We start from the raw sequence: 23,064 nt of genomic DNA on the forward strand, positions 1-23,064 counted from the left end.
AAGTCAGACCTCCTGAAAGACAACTTTTGATAAATTCTACCAGATATTTTACCAATCCTAATTCAGTTTAACAAATATTTTTTAGACTATCTGCTATCCACTTTATTCTAAGCTGGAAACTTTCATTCCGAAGTAAGTATAAAACAGTTTCTCTACTCAAGAAGTTTACAGTCTAATTAGAATATACTAATAGATAGGGGTGTGTATGTTTGTGTGTGTGTTTGTATGAAACAATTAGATAAAATACAGCATAATATATGGTTATGTTTTAAAATATGGTATTTAGATGATAAGTATGACAGGAAGTCACAGTACTGAAAACATTTTGAAAGTTTCTTTAATGTGCTAGCCCTTCTAGTCCTCTCAGCTGTGAAGTTTTGACTCAGTTTGGAAAAAAATAATAGCCTCAACAAAACAATTTTAAACCTGTGGCTTTTTGGTATCCACTGTTATTGCTTTTCTCTCCGTGTAATAAAGGGGCAATGTGTTCCTTTATCCTCTTCTTACTATGGAGTCACTGAGCCACTTTTTTACTGTCTTTTCTGTCTTCTTGCCAGTTGCATCTCTTTTCTTATTTTGGTTTTCCCGACTGTGCTCCAAAAGGCTGACCTAAAGTCAAATTATTTACTTTCCTGGGAAAAATATCTTCTTTCCTATTCTTATCACTTTGTTCTTCAGCTTTAAGTTTAAAGTTTAATTCACTGGTATATTATTATCAAGTCCCCACTTAAGGATGATATAAGGTGACATACCTCTTTTCTTCAAAAATATTTTTTACAATTTACAATTTTAGAATTGCAAGCTGCCAACATTTGTGTGTAACACATTTCTAAAAAAAAAAAAATCCATGGGGAAATTTGACACAAATCTACAAATATAATATTTAGACTTGTGCTGTAATAAAACCCAAAACTACATTTTTAGATAAAAACTGTTACGTTTTTTGATGAAGTCACAAAACTCCATCTCATGCTATATTTAATGCTTTTGTAAAGAGTAAACTTTGGAGAAATAATCTGAAAATGTGCCTCACTAGAATAATGGAAAAGTGTGGTACATCATGAATCAATATAAATTTATTTTTGAGGAAAGCAAAGTGACGTGGATGGACAATGAAATGTTTCAAGCACTATAAAATGTATTGAGTTCCAGAAACCAGACAATTTTGTATAAAATGCCTTTAGGATTGGTTTTCCCTAGGATAATAAACAGTGGAAAAATGTACTGAAAATACAGAAAAAGATTATATTTTGAGAAGCATATTAAATCAGAGAAATGATAGTGTCATAATTGATTCCATAAAGACTCTCAGAAGAGTCTGAAGCGAGTCTGAAGCATAAAATGGTGAATCCAGCTATCAGTGGTCAATGAGAAACAATTTCAAAATTGCATCAAAAAGTTTGGAAAGGGCTTCCCTGGTGGCGCAATGGTTGAGAGTCTGCCTGCCGATGCAGGGGACACGGGTTTGTGCCCCGGTCCGGGAAGATCCCACATGCCGCGGAGCAGCTGGGCCCGTGAGCCATGGCCGCTGAGCCTGCGTGTCCGAAGCCTGTGCTCCGCAATGGGAGAGGCCACAACAGTGAGAGGCCCGCGTACCGCAAAAAAAAAAAAAGTTTGGAAAAAGTCTCCAAATAAAACCCCTAAAAACAAACCCCCAAAACACACTGGCACATCTGATTAAGATGAGGTTTTATAATGTGTACCGTTATTTATTCTGATAATGTGGCTACTGATGGTCTGTGTCTCCTCCAGGGCTCTGTTCAAAGTAACCCCTCAAAGAAGCCTAGAAGCTTCTACCTCTCTCTCTCTCTCTCTCTCTCTCTCTCTCTCTCTCGGCTTGATCTTTTAATCTAATTTAGATTTTCTTGGTCTTGACATTTTTTTATTGATATGTTGATATTTTGATTTTATTTCCTGGAAGCCACTTTACATCTTTGTGTGAATAAATATTAACATATATAATACATTCATAAGATATGATGATGTATGGATTATAGCCTTAAGGTCTCAATGATCAGATCTTTCTGATGCCATTCAAGTTTTTTCTTATCTAGAAAAATAACCTAATTGGTAATTATAAGTATAAAAACAATGAATAATTATACCCAAATTATTCTTTTAGAATATGATTTAAAATATAAAACAGACTAACAGACTAATTGTTGTCAATTAATCTAAGGATTTAAGTAATAATTTTGAGGGTAGGTTAAATGATTTATCTGGAATCTTTTGCTCCTGTTTGGGAGGTGGCTCCTCCAAATGTTAGTTTTAGGCAGTTTATTTAATCTATGGCTCTTTTTTTCTTATCTGAAATGGGAAAATTAATGGTGTCTACCTCATAGGATTGTTTTTTTTTTTTTTTTGCGGTACGCGGGCCTCTCACTGCTGAGGCCTCTCCCGTTGCGGAGCACAGGCTCCGGACGCACAGGCTCAGCAGCCATGGCTCACGGGCCCAGCCACTCCGCAGCACGTGGGATCTTCCCGGACCGGGGCACGAACCCTTGTCCCCTGCATCGGCAGGCGGACTCTCAACCACTGCGCCACCAGGGAAGCCCCATAGGATTGTTTTGAGGATTAAATGAATTAATATTTTTAAAGTGTTTGGAATAGTAAGCAAGTATTTAAACATTATCTAAGTGTTTGTGTATTATTATTCATCTCCCAATTTGGTGACTCTCTAGCTATGTCACATGTTATTAAACCTATCCATTATCTGTTGTTTTAGATTTCAATTATTGAATTTTTCTTTTATTGAAATTTTATTTATTTTTAAATCTCATTGTTCATTTCTTTTGTTTTTTGCTTGTTCATATTTTCAAAACAAAAAATTTCCTTAGATAAATCAAACATAATTATTATTATTTTTTTTTTTTGCGGTATGCGGGCCTCTCACCGTTGTGGCCTCTCCCGTTGCGGAGCACAGGCTCCGGACGCACAGGCCCAGCGGCCATGGCTCAGGGGCCCAGCCGCTCCACGGCATGTGGGATCCTCCCGGACCGGGGCACGAACCCGTGTCCCCCGCACCGGCAGGCGGACTCTCAACCACTGCGCCACCAGGGAAGCCCCAAACATAATTATTTTATATTCTATGCTCATTAAAAGTCTCAAGTCTGACACCACTTGAATTTAAATTCTTGGCTTGCGGGGTTTTGGATCATCCAGGAAGAATGGATTTAGGCCGGGAACCCATACAAGGGCTGATTTTTGGTTGAGAATTTTCCAGGAAATTTTTCTTTTTGTTCTTCTTCACCCAGTGCCAAAGTTCAAGATGAGTGGTTTAACTTGCTATTGCTTGGAGCTGAGAGTGGGAACAGACTTATTTCTACTTTCACTCTTTTTCTGAGGTGTGAGGATATAGTTCTTTACACAGGGCTCTTTTTTATACAGGGGTCTCCCCATCTTTTGGTGGACTTCTCTCTCCTCATAATCAAAGCTCAGGCGCCCCTGGATTCAGCAAATGCCCTTGGAGCTTAAGTTGACTTTATCTTATTTTATTTTTTCCTTCCCAATTCTTGAACTTATCCTTAAATTTATTTCCTTTCTTTTCTTTTTTTTTTAAAAATTGGGATTCAAAACACTGAAATGAGATCTATCCTCTTAAGTTTTTAAGTTTACAATACATTATTGTTGGTTATAAGTACTCTGTTGCAAGGCAGCTCTCTAGAACTGTTCATCTTGCATAACTGAAACTTTATTACCTGTTGAACAGCTACTTCCCATTCTCCTCGTCCCCTTCCCTGGCAACTCACTGTACTACTCTCTGCTTCTATGAATTTGACTATTTTCGATACCTCATGTAATTGGAATCATGCAGTATTTATCCTTTTTGTGACTGGTTTTTTTCACTTAGCATAATGTCCTCCAGGTTCATCCATATTGCTCCATATGGCAGAATTTCCTCCTTTTTAAAGGTTGAATAATATTCCATTGTATACCACATTTTCTTTCTCTTTACCCATTGATGGACATTTAGGATGTTTCCTGTCTTGGCTATTGTGAATAATGCTACAATAAACATGAGAGTGCAGATATCTCTTGAAGGTTCTGATTTTACTTCTTTTGAATCCTATATACCCAGAAGTGGGATTTCTGGCTCATATGTTAGTTCCCTTTTTAATTTTTTGAGGAACCTCCATACTCTTTTCCATAGTGGCTGCACCATTTTACATTCTCACCAACAATGTACAAGAGTTCCAATTTCTCCATATTCTCGCCAGTACTTTTTGTCTTTTGTTTTTTTTGATAATAGCCATTCTAACAGGTGTGAGATGATATCTTACTGAGGTTTTGATTTGCATGTCCCAGGTGACTAGTGATGTTGAGCATCTTTTCATATACCTGTTGGCCACTTGTATGTCTTCTTTGGAGACATGTCTTTTGCTCATTTTTAATCAGGTTATTATTATTATTTTTTGACATTGAATTGTATGAATTCCTTACATATTTTGGATATTAACCCCTTCTTAGATATGTGGAATAGATGTTAATTTATTTGCTGTATGCTCTTAGGTCCATTTCCAGAGACTTTAAATGTTTGTTCTTTTTACATAATTTTCCACCAGTTTCTCTGGGTGTGGGTGAGGGGTGAATCCATGGAGCTGTTCATGCTCTCCTGCCAGAAATGAAACCCATATATTTATTTTTAAATGATATAATAAACACATGTGATAGAAATTATATAAACACATGAGAACTAGAACTTTGACACTCATTCAGTCTATATGTGCTCTTTGTTTATACCATCCCCTGCTTTCCTCACCTGTCAAAGTGACCAAATTTTAAAATTTTATATTGTTCCCTTTATCTTTAAAAATCATTTTACCAAATAATTATGCAGCCTGAAATATATAATATTTGATATTAGTTATTTTTAAAATTACACAAAGACTGTTTCCTAAATATAGCCTTCTGAGACTCAGTTTTTTCACTTACATTATATTATTAAGACTTCTCCATATTGCAACATGTAGCTGTAATTTATTCAGTTTTATTTATAAATAAATTCACACCGTGGAATGTTATATAGAAGTACTTTCTCCTTTTGATAGATACGGGGTTGTTCCCAGGTTTTCTTTTTATTCAGTGGTTAGCTCACCCTACCATGACTTCCATCCCCAGTACTTGACTGAAACTGGTGACAGTAAGTCATTAATTACTTCTGTGAGGCCCAACTGAGTGGACACTTCTCAGTCCTCATGTTACAAGACCTCACTTTGCCATTCAGCTGAGTTGGCTTCTCCCTCCTTGAAAAGCTTGCTTTCTTGGTTTCCATGATACTTCTGTTATGGTTTCTTTCCTGCTTCTCTGACCCCTTCTTCATAATCTCCTTTGTCCTTTCCATCTTCCTTCCATAGTTTCTAATTGATATTTCTGACGGCCCGATCCTGGGAACTCTTCGCTCACTTGACTCTCCTTTAATGTGGAGAAGTATCACCTGAGGAACTTACTAAAATGCATATTTTGGAGTGTTCCCAAAGAGATTCTGATTTGGTAGGTATAGGAGAAGACACAAGAGTTTGCATTTTTAACAAGCACCCATCTCTTAGTGGATTTAGGTAGTTCTCAGAATTTAGTCTACTGTCTCTTCTCCTGCAAAAATGTCTTTGCTTTGCTCAATTTTTATGTCTTCTAGAGGTTTTATAAAATTCAAAAATTTTAACAGAAATCACTGGCACTAATAACACTTTTGAAAACCCTGGATTTAGAATTGCACTTAAACAGAGCAGAGTAGGTGTCAAGTAGTTATATGATATTTTTTTCTTTGTTTTGGAGATGGCACCTAACAGAAGAGCTAGCTGTATGGCAGATCCACTTGTTACCAGGACTGGAGTATCTTTTATAGTCAGTGGTACTGGTCAAGCTAAACAATTCTTTGAAGCAAAGAGAACTAGAAAAGCACAAAAACCATAGCTACCTCATATGGAAAAGCTGACTAATAGAAATGCTTTCCTTGGTATCTATAGATTTGGGCAGTGTGGAGTTGATGTGCAAGATAGTGCTAATAGCTAGGTAGGGTTCAGAAAGTTAGCATTTTGTAGGCCACATTAAGGTTTTTTTTTCTTTACATTATTGGAACAAGATGCCACTGGAGGGCTTCCCTGGTGGCGCAGTGGTTGAGAGTCCGCCTGCCGATGCAGGGGACACGGGTTTGTGCCCCGGTCCGGGAAGATCCCACATGCTGTGGAGCGGCTGGGCCCGTGAGCCATGGCCACTGAGCCTGCGCTTCCGGAGCCTGTGCTCTGCAGTGGGAGAGGCCACAACAGTGAGAGGCCCATGTACCGCAAAAAAAAAAAAAAAGATGCCACTGGAGTGTTTTAGATATAGTGATCAGGTGGAGGCAGAAGGTCCCATGATTTCAGATGTATGCTTTGGAAAGCTCACTTTGGCCATGTGTGGTTAATCAAATGAGTATGGGGTTCAAGTGTGCATATTGGTTGAGGGAAAGTAGTTAGAAGGTTACTGTTGAAGTCAAGGAGAGATAGACTGTGGCTTGAATTAGAATGGTAGCAATAGAGATGGAATTTGACTCTAAAGATCATTATAATTTATGGTCAACTGAGTTTGTAACTGTATTGGTTACAGGAAATGAGAAAAAAGCAAGTTCAAGGAACTTCCAGGTTCCTGACTACTAGTACTGGATGAACAGAGGTGCTATTGACTGAGGAATGGAATGATGCTAAAAGAAGGCCACTTTTGTTGTCTTTAGATCTGAGAGTGATTACATAGACAAGTCCTGTCTTGTAGTTTTCCTCTTTTAGTGGATGAACAACTAAGGAATGTCTCTTTTGTATATTTCACATTTATTAATTTCTCTTATCATTGGCAGTTATTCCCATATTGATGAAAACATGGTGCTGACAGTTTCTGTCTCCTGAATAGAGAGTGCTTTGGCACTCTCTTGGGTTCCAAGTCCAAACATCCAAGGGAATGTGCTCATTGGCCCAACTTGCTCAGGTGGCTATCCTTGGGCTAATCAACAGTGGCCATGTAAGAGCATAGCAGCTCCTGTGGAGCCCATGTGAATGGAACGGGGTGGGAAGAATTAGGGGCTTGTGAGCATATTCTATAGCAGGTGTCCATGCCATACTTGCTGTGAAAAGCAGAAAAAACAATTCACTCTCCACAGGCTGTTGCTGGTTTGGTAATGTTTGCCTGATTTTGTTTTGGGTAGAACATAAGCACCCATAGTATTTTCCTTAATACCATAAAGTACTGTGAAGACCTTGCCTTAGTACTTGTCTAAGCACTAGAAAGTAATATAACAAAGCTACAGTAATCAAGACAGTATGGTACTGGCACAAAAACAGAAATGTAGATCAATGGAACAGGATACAAAGCCCAGGGATAAACCTATGCACATATGGTCACCTTATCTTTGATAAAAGAGGCAAGAATATACAATGGAGAAAAGATAGCCTCTTCAATAAGTGGTGCTGGGAAAACTGGACAGCTACATATAAAAGAATGAAATTAGAACACTCCCTAACACCATACACAAAAATAAACTCAAAATGGATTAAAGACCGAATTGTAAGGCCAGGCATTATAAAACTCTTAGAGGAAAACATAGGCAGAACACTCTATGACATAAATCACAGCAAGATCCTTTTTGACCCAGCTCCTAGAGAAATGGAAATAAAAACAAAAATAAACAAATGGGACCTAATGAAACTTAAAAGTTTTACACAGCAAAGGAAACTATAAACATGATGAAAAGACAACCCTCCGAATGGGAGAAAATATTTGCAAATGAAGCAAATGACAAAGGATTAATCTCCAAAATATACAAGCAGCTAATGCAGCTCAGTATTAAAAAAACAAACAACCCAATCCAAAAAGGGGCAGAAGACCTAAATAGACATTTCTCCAAAGAAGATATACAGATTGCCAACAAACACATGAAAGGATACTCAACATCACTAATCATTAGAGAAACGCAAATCAAAACTACCATGAGATATCACCTCACACCAGTCAGAATGGACATCATCAAAAAATCTAGAAACAATAAATGCTGGAGAGGGTGTGGAGAAAGGGGAACCCTCTTGCACTGTTCGCGGGAATGTAAACTGATACAGCCACTATGGAGAACGGTATGGAGGTTCCTTAAAAAACCAGAAATAGGGCTTCCCTGGTGGCACAGTGGTTGGGAGTCTGCCTGCCAATAGAGGGGACATGGGTTCGTGCCCCGGTCCAGGACGATCCCATATGCCGTGGAGCGGCTGGGCCCGTGAGCCATGGCCGCTGGGCCTGCGTGTCCGGAGCCTGTGCTCCACAACGGGAGAGGCCCGCGTACTGCAAAGCAAAACAAAACAAAACAAAAACTAAAAATAGAACTACCATATGACCCAGCAATCCCACTACTGGGCATATACCCTGAGAAAACCATAATTCAAAAAGAGTCATGTACCACAGTATTCATTGCAGCTCTATTTACAATAGCCAGGACATGGAAGCCACCTAAGTGTCTATCAACAGATGAATGGATAAAGAAGATGTGGCACATGTATACAATGGAATATTACTCTGCCTTAAAAAGAAATGATATTGAATTATTTGCAGTGAGGTGGATGGACCTAGAGACTGTCATACAGAGTGAAGTAAGTCTGAAAGAGAAAAACAAATTCCGTATGCTAACACATATATGTGGAATCTAAAAAAAAAATGGTTCTGAAGAACCTAGGGGCAGGACAGGAATAAAGACGCAGATGTAGAGAATGGACTTGAGGACACGGGGAGGGGGAAGGGTAAGCTGGGACGAAGTGAGAGAGTGGCATGGACATAAATATACTCCCAAATGTAAAATAGATAGCTAGTGGGAAACAGCCGCATGGCACAGGACGATCAGCTCGGTGCTTTGTGTCCACCTAGATGGGTGGGATAGGGAGGGTGGGAGGGAGATGCAAGAGGGAGGAGAAATGGGGATAAATGTATATGCACAGCTGATTCACTTTGTTATACAGCAGAAACTAACACACCATTCTAAAGCAATTATACTCCAATAAAGGTGTAAAAAAAAAGTAACAAAGTACTCACTTTGTGTACTGCAGTCTGGGATAAATTGTACTTTCTCAGTTATGGCACATAAAACATTTTACCTTCCTACATTATAATTTCCCTTCTGTAGTTCTCCATCCCTATAAAGAAAAGAAACTTGGTTATAGTAAATGTGGTATAATGTCATTTTACTGTGCCAAGAAACTGTCAGTTTGTTCTTTAAGACTATGGATTTTATGTACTTCCTATTGTGTGTATAAGGAACCCCCAGGGCTTCAGCTCCTTGTTTGAGTATAATCTGTGCCCTACGTCACCCTAGCCTCTAAAATCTGACTCACCTTACGTAGGGAAGTGTTAAATGATTTCTTTGATCCCAAATTGATTCACCTGGGTAATCATCCCATCATTCCCCTGGGGTTAAATGAGTATAAAGATTATGATAATACTTAAGAAGGAACATGAAAGGATAAATTTGTTATGACTAAGATGGACAAAATTGGGACACAGTTTCTTGAGCATAGATGACTTAGGCAAAGGGGAAAAGCCAATTATCCTATGTTGAAAGATGTTGGGCAGTAATTTAAAAGCTTTCCTATTTGCATAGTCATTTTGCATTGGTGTAGGATTGTTTATCTTTCTTTATGGGCCCTTACTGATAAGTCATAAATTGTACTTCCTCTGAGATTGACACAATAAGATACTCTTTCTTCTTCAAGTAAACACACTATTTTATGACTTTTTAAAAGGTAAGGGGGTTACTTATATCATTTTGTATTTTGATTTTTAATTACATATGTTGCTTATGTTTCCTTATGTTTCCATTGCATTATGTTTTCTTTGAGAAACACAAGGTTGTGTTGGTTTACAGGAATATTGAAATTATCATTAAGGGGATGTGACTACCCGTTGATCCTTGAGCTGGACCTGAGTAGCTGGGGGCTCTTCACTCCCCTCCGCTGTCCGTAGAATCTACTTTCATTCCTACAGTGGGAGTTGTTTTCAAGGACGCAGCCTTGAGAGAATAATGTGTTGTTGGGACCATCTGGACAGTGTGATTGATGTGATTGAGCCCAGTCAAAGCTCTATATAAAACTTCGAGAGATTCTGGTTGGCGGGTGCAGTGATCTCCTTATCTTGAGGTCGCCCAAGTCATGCCTCCCCTGTAAGTTCCCTTGCTTATTAATACCGTCACCTACCAATCTGGAGTGGTCTGAATTTTTCTTTGATTTCTCCTTCCCCTCCATGTATGGGGGCTGGTTTCAGATTTCACCTGGGAAGCTGTCCAGGTTTGTGAATCAACAAAGAGGTAAAAAATGTCTTGAAGTTTAGAAAAATAGAACAGTGGAAGTCTCACATTTTTATGTGTTTTAAGCTGTTTGAGATTTTTTTTCTAAACTGTAGCAACTCCTAATTAGACACTATGATCTATTGTAATACAGCTGAATAACAAAAAAAGGAAAACAACTAGCTAGGATTACTTTGCTATCTCATTTTATCATGGAGTATCATCTGAATCTTTTCAAATGCCAGATTTAAATAAGTCATATTTCATGTTTCTCTCACTCTCCTATTTTTCATTCATTTTAGTTGTAGGGATATTTTGAGTCAATATTCTCTTAGATTTTTTTTTTTGAAATTATCCCTTGCGTTAGAGGCAATGTTAAGAATAAGGAGAAACTTATAGACTCTTCTGTTATGTGCATTTCATGGGTACTGAGGAGAGAATAATGGTGAGAAGAGAGGAGATTCAATACATATCTTTCTCACTGATCATGCTTTAAGTCTCCTGTTCATTCATTTGTTCATTCATCAATATTTGTTGAATATCTATGATGTTTCTAGGAAGGAGGGAATAGCAAAGAAATGCAGTCATTGCCTGTGTAAAACTCCCAGAAGGAAAGGTATGCAAACTAGTTATTACAATAGAGAGTGATTAATATGATGGGGTGGAATGGAATACAGGGCAGCAGTATATGAGTATTGTAGGGTTTGAGGAGACAAGTCAGGGGAGTGTCTTGGGAGAAGTGTCATTTGAATTTAACATTAGGGGATAAATTGCTAGCTGAGTGGAACAAAGAGAAAGGATATTTCACTTAGGAAGAATCACGTGCACAGGTGTGGAAAAGATAAGCTCATTGGTGATAATGTGCATGGCTTCCCATGGCTAAAACTTTGGATGCCTCTTAGGGGTGGCAGGTGAAACTGGAGACAAGCACACTAGCCAAACAGTGCTTGAAGGTGATGGGAAACAGTCTGCCCTACCCATGAAACACCATTATTAACTTTTTCTTAATTTTGTGAAATCTTTCCCAAAGCAATTTTCTACCTTGTAAGTCATTGTAAGTCAGATTTGTACAGCTTTGAATTTTCCTGATTAACGACCAGTTCTCCACTTCACTTTGTAATTGTACGCTAGGCCTAAGTCCCATAACTATTTCTTTAAGTTGATAAGCCAAATACAAATCCTTTTCTTCCATGTTAAATACCAGTGAGTGCTGTTGTGAACTGATGAATTCCTGTTATTTGTGAAATTACCTCTATTGTTACAGTCTGACAAATTACTAACAGATACACATCACAAAAATGCCAGGCACTTCAGCTCATATAACTGCTTTCGTTGGCATTTTCTTCCCTCCCCCCCATGATTACTGTCATTTTTTTTTTAGCTCTGTGTTAAATCACCGTCTAATTATGCATTATCACAGCAACTCATAACAGTTGAGCATGTCTCGCTTTTAAATTCTAAAAGCGATTCTGTTGAGTCAGGCTCACAATGAGAGTGTTGTCACTTCTCTTTTTTTTTTTTTTTTAAATTTATTTATTTATTTATGGCTGTGTTGGGTCTTCGTTTCTGTGCTAGGGCTTTCTCTAGTTGTGGCAAGCGGGGGCCACTCTTCATCGCGATGCGCGGGCCTCTCACTATCGTTGCCTCTTTTTTTTTCCGGTACGCGGGTCTCTCACTGCTGTGGCCTCTCCCGTTGCGGAGCACAGACTCCGGACGCGCAGGCTCCACGGCATGTGGGATCTTCCCGGACCGGGGCACGAACCCGTGTCCCCTGCATTAGCAGGCCGATTCTCAACCACTGCGCCACCAGGGAAGCCCTGTCACTTCTCTTGACCTTGCTTTACCCTCTGGGGCTTTGGGATTTTTGAGTTCCACGATTATGGTGGGAACCTGCTAGAGAGTGGTGCTTTGGAAAAGTTCATTGGTCACTTGATAAGGTGAAGAATAAGGAACAGAGCAGGAAATCATCTCCCAGCTGTTTCACTGCCACTTTGCTGTTTTTTTTTGCGGTACGCCGGCCTCTCACTGTTGTGGCCTCTCCCATCGCAGAGCATAGGCTCCGGACGCACAGGCTCAGCGGCTATGACTCACAGGCCTAGCTGCTCCGCGGCATGTGGGGTCTTCCCGGACCGGGGCACGAACCCGTGTCCCCTGTATGGGCAGGTGGACTCTCAACCACTGCACCACCAGGGAAGCCCATAAGGTACCTTTTTAATAAAAAGACATTGACTGATGGGAGGCTGGAGATTGAATCTCATGTTTTTGGCCAAATGTGATCATTTTTGTATAAATGCTCAGTAGATCTACAGGTCACTTAATTTCTGTTCCCTCATCTATTAAATTAGCATAGTCCTTCTTCCTATCTCATAGAGAAGTTATGCAGATAAAATGTCCTAGATTATTGCTTGGTGCCCACTTGTTAAAGGCAGACTGTTCAACATGACTTTCAGGGAATGTTTCCTTTTCTTTATGTGTAGTTATAATTTGAATTTGAATACTAGAAATTATTCTGTTGTCACTAACTGGGGAATTTCAGGTAGTAGATTTAGGGAATCCAGCAGAAAGTATCAGTTTTGATCCTATTGAATTCCCATTTAGAATGTGGAATCTAAGTTGACTGGGGCATGAGAGAGCCATTCTCCTGTGGTTCCCAGTGTATTTCAGGGGCTCAATGAACTCTGTTTTCATTTCTCATGTATTTTGATTTTGATGTCTCTATAACAATACCAAAGAATTTCAATAGGTTCATTTATAATCATAATCTCATCTGGGATCATCACCTGTTCTCATTTATCAACATTGCCAAGGAAATTCTTTTTATTTAATGAAGAACCAGCTTCTTTAACAGATGTTTCATAAATTTAGAAGATGCCCTGCACTTCCCCATCAGTGAAAGAACACCTAAATGCTCTCGGCATATGCAATAACTGATATAAGTATTTTGCTTCCTTGACCTTTAAATTTCTTATAATAAATTACAAATTATTCAACTCCCCAAATCAGTAATCAATATACAACGGCAGATTGCACAGGCCCATTTATCTTCCCCTTTGTGTTTTATCTTGAAGACCATTATTCAAAAATTGTTGCCTGCAATGTGTTGTAATTGGTGCTTCTACAGACTAGCTTAATCTGCAACCCATCAAAGTAAATATTATTTCCATTTAAAGATGTAGAACCAGAGGCTTAGAGATGCTAAGGTCATTTAGCTGGAAATAGCAGAGTCAGTATTCAAACTCAAGTCTCTCTGATTTCAAAACACATGTTCTTTTTATCCCTGCCTACCCTACCAGACATGCATAGTTCCATGAAAATTTTCTGATAAATGTATAAGAAATATTCTCTCATAATTCTCTGAAGAGATATACTGTTCAAGGGACTCAAGAAAGTCCTTCTCAATTACCTTAGATTATTGATGTTGATTAAGAAAAGAAAGAGGGCTTCCCTAGGGGCGCAGTGGTCGAGGGTCCACCTGCCGATGCAGGGGACACGGGTTCGTGCCCCAGTTGGGGAGGATCCCACATGCCGCGAAGCGGCTGGTCCCGTGAGCCATGGCCGCTGGGCCTGCGCGTCCAGAGCCTGTGCTCCGCAATGGGAGAGGCCGCAGCAGTGAGAGGCCTGTGTACCGCAAAAAAAAAAAAAAAAAAAAAAAAAGAAACAATTGGGGCTTTTACAGAGACAAGAGAAACAAGGAGGATCTTATATTGTCATATATCCTTAAGAAGGTAGTACGCAGTCAGAACACACTAGGCCGTGGGTCAGATTATCTGTGAAGGAGAAGGACTCTGAGAAGTGCTGGTGGGGGTGATTGTTTGGTATTAGAGGGTTCTTATGTGTTTTAGAATGAATGAAGGACTTGAAACATCATCTCTGATGTCTGGAAACATTCCCCCCACTTAGAGTTCACTATGCTGAAGGTTAGACATTACTTTTCATGCTCAAATCTTCCAGGTTACTCTGCATCTTTGAAGCACTAACTATGCTGTGAGGTGGGAAGTTAGAATATAGTTTACAGTTTAATTTGAGAAACTTTATACCATTTTATTCCCAGTTAGCGTCACACAGACTAACTTGTTTTATTAAGCAGTCATGAGTGTTTGGTTTTGTGAGAGGGGAAGATTTTATTGATGCTTCCCACATTCTATTTTATTTTATTCTCTTCAGATTAATTAGAAGAGAAACAAAATTTGATTTCCAATTGTTTCCCTGAATGAGTCTTTTTTTTTTTTTTTTACTCTCAAAACTGAGTTCCTTTCCTGTTGTTGCCTTAGCCATTTTATACAACCAGGGAACCTTGTTTTCCCATTTGCTGCTCTTAAAACATTTCTTGCCAGATATCTACTCACTCAGTATCCATCCATCCACCCATCCATCCATCCATCCATCCATCCATCCATCCATCCATCCATCCATTCATCCATCCACTCCTCCATTAATCCATCTAGCTATTAGTTCATTTTTCAATTAATTAAATCAGTCAGCAGTCGTTATTCAACTTTCACTTCCTTTTTGGACATTGTGTTTATACTTTATTGAAATATTTTGTAAAAGTACCGATAATTAAAATGACATGTTTTCTATGTGCAGGTATTTATTTTATTGTGATAATAAAGAGGATATTATAGAAAATTGATAATATACAGACATGTCTATACCCTGAATATGTGAGTATAAATTGATATACACTCATCAAATGTAATTTGGTAACATGTTTCAAAATTTATAATGTATCTGCTTTTTGACCCAGTGAATCTGTTACCAGTAATTCATCCTAGAGACATGCTTGTACAGATAAGGAGGTATGAATAAGATGAAAATGGAAACATTGTTAAACTGTAGATAACCTAAATGTCTACCAATAGAAGTCTGCTAGAAGATAGCTATTTCCTTTTTTTTTTTTTTTTTTTTGTGGTACGCGGGCCTCTCACTGCTGTGGCCTCTCCCATTGCGGAGCACAGGCTCCGCACGCGCAGGCTCAGCGGCCGTGGCTCACGGGCCCAGCCGCTCCGCGGCATGTGGGATTCTCCCGGACTGGGGCACCAACCCGTGTCCCCTGCATTGGCAGGCGGACTCCCAACCACTGCGCCACCAGGGAAGCCCTATTTCTTTTTAATACTATTTTAAAACTCAATTTAAATTTTTCCCAGACTTGCTCCTTCGATATTAGTTTTGTGGGTTAATTAAATTTGACAACAAATAATGACTTATCCTATTTGATAATTGACTCCTCTTTCCAAAAGGATACCTATCTCCTCTATTCTTAAAATGAATTTATATATTCATTTAACAAGTGTTGGGACTTGCCCAGCGGTCCAGGGGGAAAGACTCCGCACTCCCAATACATGGGGCCTGGGTTCGATCCTTGGTCGGGAAACTAGATCCTGCATGCATGCTGCAACTAAGAGTCCGCATGCCGTAACTAAAGATCCCACATGCCCCAACAAAGACCTGGCACAGCCAAAATAAGTGAATGAATGAATGAATAAATAAATGAATAAATAAATAACAAGTGTTATACTGTACGCTTACCACATGGCAGGCAACGTTTGAGGTGCTTGCACACAAAATTCCTTCCCTCATGGAACTTACGTTACAGAGAAGGGAGACAGAAAATTTACAATAAATATAGTAAACAAATTATATGGAAGTCAATAAGTGGTTTAGAAAAAAATGAGCAAGGCAAAGGGTGTTTGGAGTGCTGGAGATGAGGAGAATGCTACAGTTTTAAACAGGATCATTAGGATAGATTTCATTGCAAAGGTGACATCTGTGTACAGATTTAAAGAAGAGGGAGTTAGCCAAGCAGATATCTGGAGTGTGTAAAGTCAGAGTAGTTGGACTGAGGGATGAGAGGAGAGTAATAGGAGATGAAGTTAGATGAATAATGAAAAGCGAGATCATATGGGACCTTGTAGAACATTTGAACGACTATGGCTTCTGAGTGAGATGGGGAACCTTTGGAGATTTTGAGCAGCGGAATGACACAATCTGATTTATATGTCAAATGGGTACTGTGTTGAAAAGAGATTGTAGGAGGAGATCCAGTTAATAGATTATTTTTTATTTTTTTATTTTTTGTGGTACGTGGGCCTCTCACTGTTGTGGCCTCTCCCGTTGCGGAGCACAGGCTCTGGACGCGCAGGCTCAGCGGCCATGGCTCACAGGCCCAGCCGCCCCGCAGCATGTGGGATCTTCCCGGACCGGGGCACGAACCTGTGTTCCCTGCATTGGCAGGGGGACTCTCAACCACTGCACCACCAGGGAAGCCCCCAGTTAGTAGATTATTATCATGCAGATCAGAGATAGTGGTGGCTTGAATGAGTGTCGTAGTGAAGGTGGTAACAAGCAGATGAGGTTGAGAGTGGAGTTGTCTGAATTTCCCCACAGTAGATGATGGGATTTAAAAGAGAGGAGTCAAAGATAATTCCTCATCAATTAAAATGAGAAAGGCTGTGGGTAATCAGTTTGGGAAGGAGGGCTATGTGGTCAGTTTTGGGTATCTTAAATTTGAGATGTCAGATACCTAACTGGAGACTTCAGCTAGGCAGCGAGGAATATAAATCTAGAGTTCAGAAGAGGTCAGGGCTGCAGTTTTAAATTTGGGAGTTATTGGCATGTGATGGGTATTTAAAGCCACGAGACCTGACGAGATCACAAAATGAGTGAGCATAATTGTACCAACACTGTGAAGTTGGGCAGGAGAGGTGGAACTGGCAAAGAACATGAGGAACCACTAGTGAAGTAAGAAGAAAACAAGGAGAGTGTATCCTGGAAACCTAATGAAAAAAAGAGTTTCAAGGAGGATGAAGAGATCAACTCTGCCAAATGCTATTGACAAGTCAAGTAAGTTAAGAACTGAGAGGTGGGTCATAGGGGTCATTGACAACCTTTAAAAGAGTAAACACTACAATCTTTTTTTATTTTTTTAGTTGGGGTACAGTTGTTTTACAATGTTGTGTTAGTTTCTACTGTACAACGAAGTAAATTAGAGTTCCCTGTGCTATACAGCATGTTCTTATTAGTTATTTTATACATATTAGTGTATATATGTCAATCCCAATCTCCCAATTCATCCCACACTACAATCTTAATAATGATTATGAAAGGATTTTTGTTTTAAAGTTGAAATCGAGGAAATCATGGTGAAGACATATTAAAAAGAGTGTATTAGCAGGATAACTTCAAGAAAAGTTACAACCATTTTGAGCCAACAGATGTTTGGAAACATTTAAATAATAGTACAAAGCAGAATTATATAGATTAGATTATGTCACAATTCTTTTTTATTGTTTCCAATTCTTTACATAAAAAGAATATGTTTTTATAAACAACAAGGACTTACCTGAACTGTATAGCAGAGGAAACTATATGCAATATATATATATATATATATATATATATATTTATTGCGGTACGTGGGCCTCTCACTGTTGTGGCCTCTCCCGTTGTGGAGCACAGGCTCCGGACTCACAGGCTCAGCGGCCATGGCTCACGGGCCCAGCCTCTCCGCGGCATGTGGGATCTCCCGGACTGGGGCACGAACCTTGTGTCCCCTGCGTCGGCAGGCAGACTCTCAACCACTGAGCCACCAGGGAAGCCCTATATTCAATATTTTGTAATAACCTATAATGGAAAAGAATCTGAAAAGGAATACATATATTTATATGTATAACTGAATCACCTTGCTGTACACCTGAAACATTGTAAATCAACTATACTTCAATAAAAAAAAGAAAAAAAAATAAGTCCATGATTCAAATTAAAAAACTATATTTAAAAGTATACATTGTGATGTCACTTTACTTTTGTGCTTCTTTAGTCTAGTCCCTACCCCTATATTGTTTTGCACATACTTTCAGTATTTCTTATTGCAGATATTAGCAAATGCAAATATATACTTACCTTCCCTAATTCCTTACTCAGAGGGTAGCATACTATAAACACCTTTTCATACTTTCTTTCTTTACTAAACAATATCTTAGAGGTCTTTCCACATCAGTATAAAGAGAGCTTCCTCATTACTTATGGTTGGGTAGTGTTTCATCATCATTTATTTAAACGGTTTTCTTTTGATGGACACTTGGGCTTTTTCCTAACTTTCAAAATTAGATACTGCTATGACCTTATATGTTTCACATGTGTTCAAGTATATCTATAGGATAAATTCCCTGAAGTGAGATTGCCTGGTCAAATTTTTTGTAAATTTTATGTACACTGTGAAATTTCCCTCCCTAGAGATTCTACTATTTTGCATTCCCACTGGCCAAGATATGTGAGTTCCTGTTGCCCTAAAGCCTTATCAACAGAATGTGTTGTCATATTTTTGAATTTTTGTCACTATGGTAGATGAAAACTGGTATCTTATGGTTGAGGCTGAGCACATTTGTATATGTTTAAGGATCATTTGTGGGTTTTTTTCCCTGTGAGGGTTCTGATCATATGTTTACCCATTTTCTATTGGATTGTCAATGGCTTTCTTCTAGATTTTTAGGAGCTTTTATGTATTAGGAAGATGAACTCTTGACTATGAGTTGTAAATATATATTTTTTCTTACTTATTTTCCATCTTGGATTTTTTTGACCACTTAGTATACCATTTTTTTCTTTTAAATGCATTTGAATTTATATTATAGCTTATAGATTTTAAGTCAGTTACAATGTCTTACCCATTCCAAGATCATAAAGGGATTTGATATGTTTTCTTCAAGTACATTTTTGAGCCATTGGAGTTTGGCCTGGTATGTGAATGGCCAGATAGCTACCCAGAGGCTCCAATGCCACTTATTAAAAAGTCCATCTTTACTTCCATTGATTGGAGATTCAATCTTTATTATGCATCAAAATCCCATGTATTTTGATCTATACTTAGCTTTTCTGTTCTGTTCTATTGGTCTGTCCACATAATCTTCTACTCTTTCACTGCTTTAATTATTGTGGCTCTAGACTATTCTTGAATTTAATGAGGTCCATTCTCATCCTCTTCTCTTTCAGAGTTCTCATGGCTATATACCATAATTTGAATACTTGTGGAATCATTGGTATACTTGTAATTATGACATTAAGTGAAATAAGCTTTAAGAATTATTTTTAGTTTGTAGTTATTGAAATCCATTTATCCCATTAATATTCCTTGAGCACTTATTATGTGCTTAGCACTTTCTACATACTTGGGAATGTCAGTGAGGGCAACAAACTTCTGCTCTCTTGTAGCTTTGTAGCTGTGTAAATTAGTTCTAAGTCTTTGAAGAAAAAGTTCTATTTGATTATTTTTCACATCACCTGAGATTGAATTAAGGCAGAGTGTCAACTTTGCCATCTCGATATTTTTTGAAGGAAAACATCTTCATCTTGTGCAATAGCATCTATAAAAAATTATCTTTGATCCAGAATAGTAAAGAATATAAAGAGTGTGAAGAAAAGAAGAAAGTTTTAGAGAAAAATGAGATACCCAAGAGATATCTTGTACTTTCACTTACCTCAGTTGAAATTAAGTATCTATTTGGTATCATAAATTTGCAGTACTGTGACCATAGGAACATTTCAGCAGTTGACAAGGCTAAGAAATGATTATTCATGTACTATATCAAGTGCTTAAAATTTGACTCCTAAATTGTTAATAATAAAATTGCAGTAGTAATTTTTTTGATTGAATTCAGGATTTATTCTCAAATACAGGAGCTATGATAAGATATCTGGCATCAGCCTTGGCTTTGGCTGAATATTGCTTTTAGCACTTGACCACTTAGTATGACATAAAAATAGATGTTCTGAGATCCTTTATCATATTTTTTTCCAAAGACAGAAGCCAAAAGATGGGAATAACAGAGGTATAATGCCTGCATATCAGTGGCATGTCAGACTCATGACAATCTTTTCATTAGTTAGAAATGTTCTCAGCCCCAGATAAACTGTCTAGTGAGCAAAACACATGGAGGCAGCTTACCTGGACTTTGCCCTTCTGCTCTATAGGGTATATCCCATAGTCCTTTAGCAACAACCACACATCTAGCATAAATTGTTTTAGGCCTTGGGAGTCGAAAAACCAGCTTATTTAAGGATGTAGTAAAAAAAAAACCACATTTAAATAGTATACAACAAACATTTAAAACTGTTGTGCAGAATAATTTTTATAGGTCTTTATTTATGCTGTTGCTTTTGCCTGCAACCTCCATTTCACCTGCCTTACCTTTCAGATCTCTAAAGTTGCCTCTGCAAGAGCACTAGAGTGCTTTTCTTCCCCCAGAACTAGCTTCTAGGCAGTTAAGAACATATCATTAGTTATCTATAGTATAGTGATGTGTCATTCATAGTGCTTGGATTAAGTCAGTGGCATCCGTTAGACTCACCTGGAGGGATTGTTAAACCACAGACCGGTGGGTTCTACCATCAGATTACTAACTGAGTAAGTCTGGGATGGGGTCCAAGAATTTACATTTCTGACAAGTTCTGTATGATGCTAATGCTATTTATTAGCATCATTTTATTTTAGCAATAATTTTATTTCACCTGAAAGCAGCATTCTAGTTTATTATTGGTTTGCAGAATAATGAGGTCCCTACTGAAGTTTCTATTCTCTTTTCATCAACACCTTCCCACCATCCCCGCCTTCCCAAGGCAACCTGGAAAGCAACAGCAAACTTTGCTGTGTTGGACCTTCCTTCACAAGGAAGGATACTCCGAATGGTCCCCTCGCCATGTGGAACTGAAGAAGCTGAGGATAAGCCTGGGCAAAAATGTGGTCCACTGACTGCTGAGTCAAAGTACATTACAGCTTAGGACACAAGAAACCAGAAGCAAATATTTTGAAATAAATCTGAAAGCAAATGTTAAAAATGTTGACAACAACATACGCACTTAGCTTTTTTCTCATTTCTGTTTCTTGCCTTAAAGGTTTTCTTATTCTTTGCCCGAATATTTGTTGACTTGGGAACTGATGAAAGGACAGAGATGTAAAAAACTTTTGTCTGTGACCTTACTCTTTGGCTTATGTTCATTAAAATGATAAAACCGGATGAGGTAATTTTTATTGTGCTATTTTCTTTTTTACTCTTCATTCTACTCTTAGATTGCTCTTTCTCTTACCTTACTTTCCCTAAATTCATCTTCCATTGTTAGCACTACCTGTAGTTCAAAAGTCTTTTCAGATGTAAAAATCTCTGCTGCATTTATTATCTGGCTTTTAATTTTTAATGTCTTTCTTTTTTTCCCCCATACCTACTACTTGTATTTTTCTTTTCCTTGGATTTTTTTCTTGTTGGCAGCTGGCATTGTCTCCTTTATTTCATCCTACTCATGTAAATATTGTCAAAGCATTCACCTCTGTTTTATCCCAGAGGAGAAACTAGTGGATAAAGAATATGCCACACCTTTTCTTTCTTTCAAAGAACAGATAGCTGGGACTTCCCTGGTGGTCCAGTGGTAAAGAATCCGCCTTCCAATGCAGGGGACGCGGGTTCAGGTTCTATCCCTAGTCAGGGAACTAAGATCCCATATGCCTTGGGGCAACTAAGCCTGCGTGCCACAACTACTGAGCCTGAGCGTCTCAACTAGAGAGCCCGAGTGCTGCAAACTACAGAGCCATTCACTCTGGAGCCTGTGCGCCCCAACTAAAGAGAGAGAGAGAAAGAAGAAAAAAAAAAAACTCACATGCCACAACTAGAGAGAAAATCCTTATGCCACAACCCACGTGCCACAACAAAGAGCCCATGTGCTGCAATGAAATATCCTGCGTGCCACAACTAAGACCCAAGGCAGCCAAAAAAAAAGAACAGATAGCTATTTCACATGAAATGTCTCTCTTGTAAATTTCTTTATATTTCCCTTGAATAGTTAATCTAGTTTTTTGTTTTTTTAAAACATTTATTTATTTAAAATTTATTTATTTTTGGCTGCATTGGGTCTTCGTTGCTGCACATGGGCTTTCTCTAGCTGTGGCGAGTGGGGGACACTCTTCGCTGTGGTGAGCAGGCTTCTCATTGTAGTGGTTTCTCTTGTTGCGGAGCATGGGCTCTAGGTGCACGGGCTTCAGTAGTTGTGGCACACAGGCTCAGTAATTTTGGCTCACGGGCTCTAGAGCGCAGGCTCAGTAGTTGTGGCGCACGGGCCTAGCTGCTCCATGGCATGTGGGATCTTCCCGGACCAGGGCTTGAACCCATGTCTCCTGCACTGGCAGGCGGATTCTTAACCAGTGCGCTAACAGGGAAGTCCTAGTTTCTGTTACTTAAAAAGCAGTGTCATCCCCTTCTAAAGATTTGTTCTATGTTAGAATCTTGTGAATTCTTACCACCCATAGAAAAGGAAAATATTCTAAGGAATGAAGAAAAATCAAAAGTGAGGAAGAGAACACCATTTCACCTGTTGTATTTCTTCTCTATTTAGGACAATTGTGTAAGATTTCAAATTTTATATAAATGCCTTAATTATATATTGATATGATTCCTAGCCTTAAGTGCTTAAGTAGGTAATAATATTAGACTATATTTCCTAAAATCTAAAAAATATCTGTTTTGAAAATCACAACGGGGTTATCTCTAGGAGATATGTGTTCAATGTGTTAACGGCAAATTTTGGTCAGTGAAATTTTCTATTCTAGTTTTTTTTTTTAGTTTTTAAAGTTTATTGTTTTGGCTGCGTTGGGTCTTTGTTGCTTCGTGCTTGCTTTCTCTAGTTGCGGTGTGCGGGGGCTACTCTTTGTTGTGCTCAGGCTTCTCATTGCGCTGGCTTCTCTTGTTGCGCAGCATGGGCTCTAGGCGCGCGGGCTTCAGTAGTTGCTGTACTCGGGC

The sequence above is a fragment of the Phocoena phocoena genome, chromosome 14, assembly GCF_963924675.1.
Source record: "Phocoena phocoena chromosome 14, mPhoPho1.1, whole genome shotgun sequence".
In the NCBI taxonomy this organism is placed as follows: Eukaryota; Metazoa; Chordata; class Mammalia; order Artiodactyla; family Phocoenidae; genus Phocoena; species Phocoena phocoena.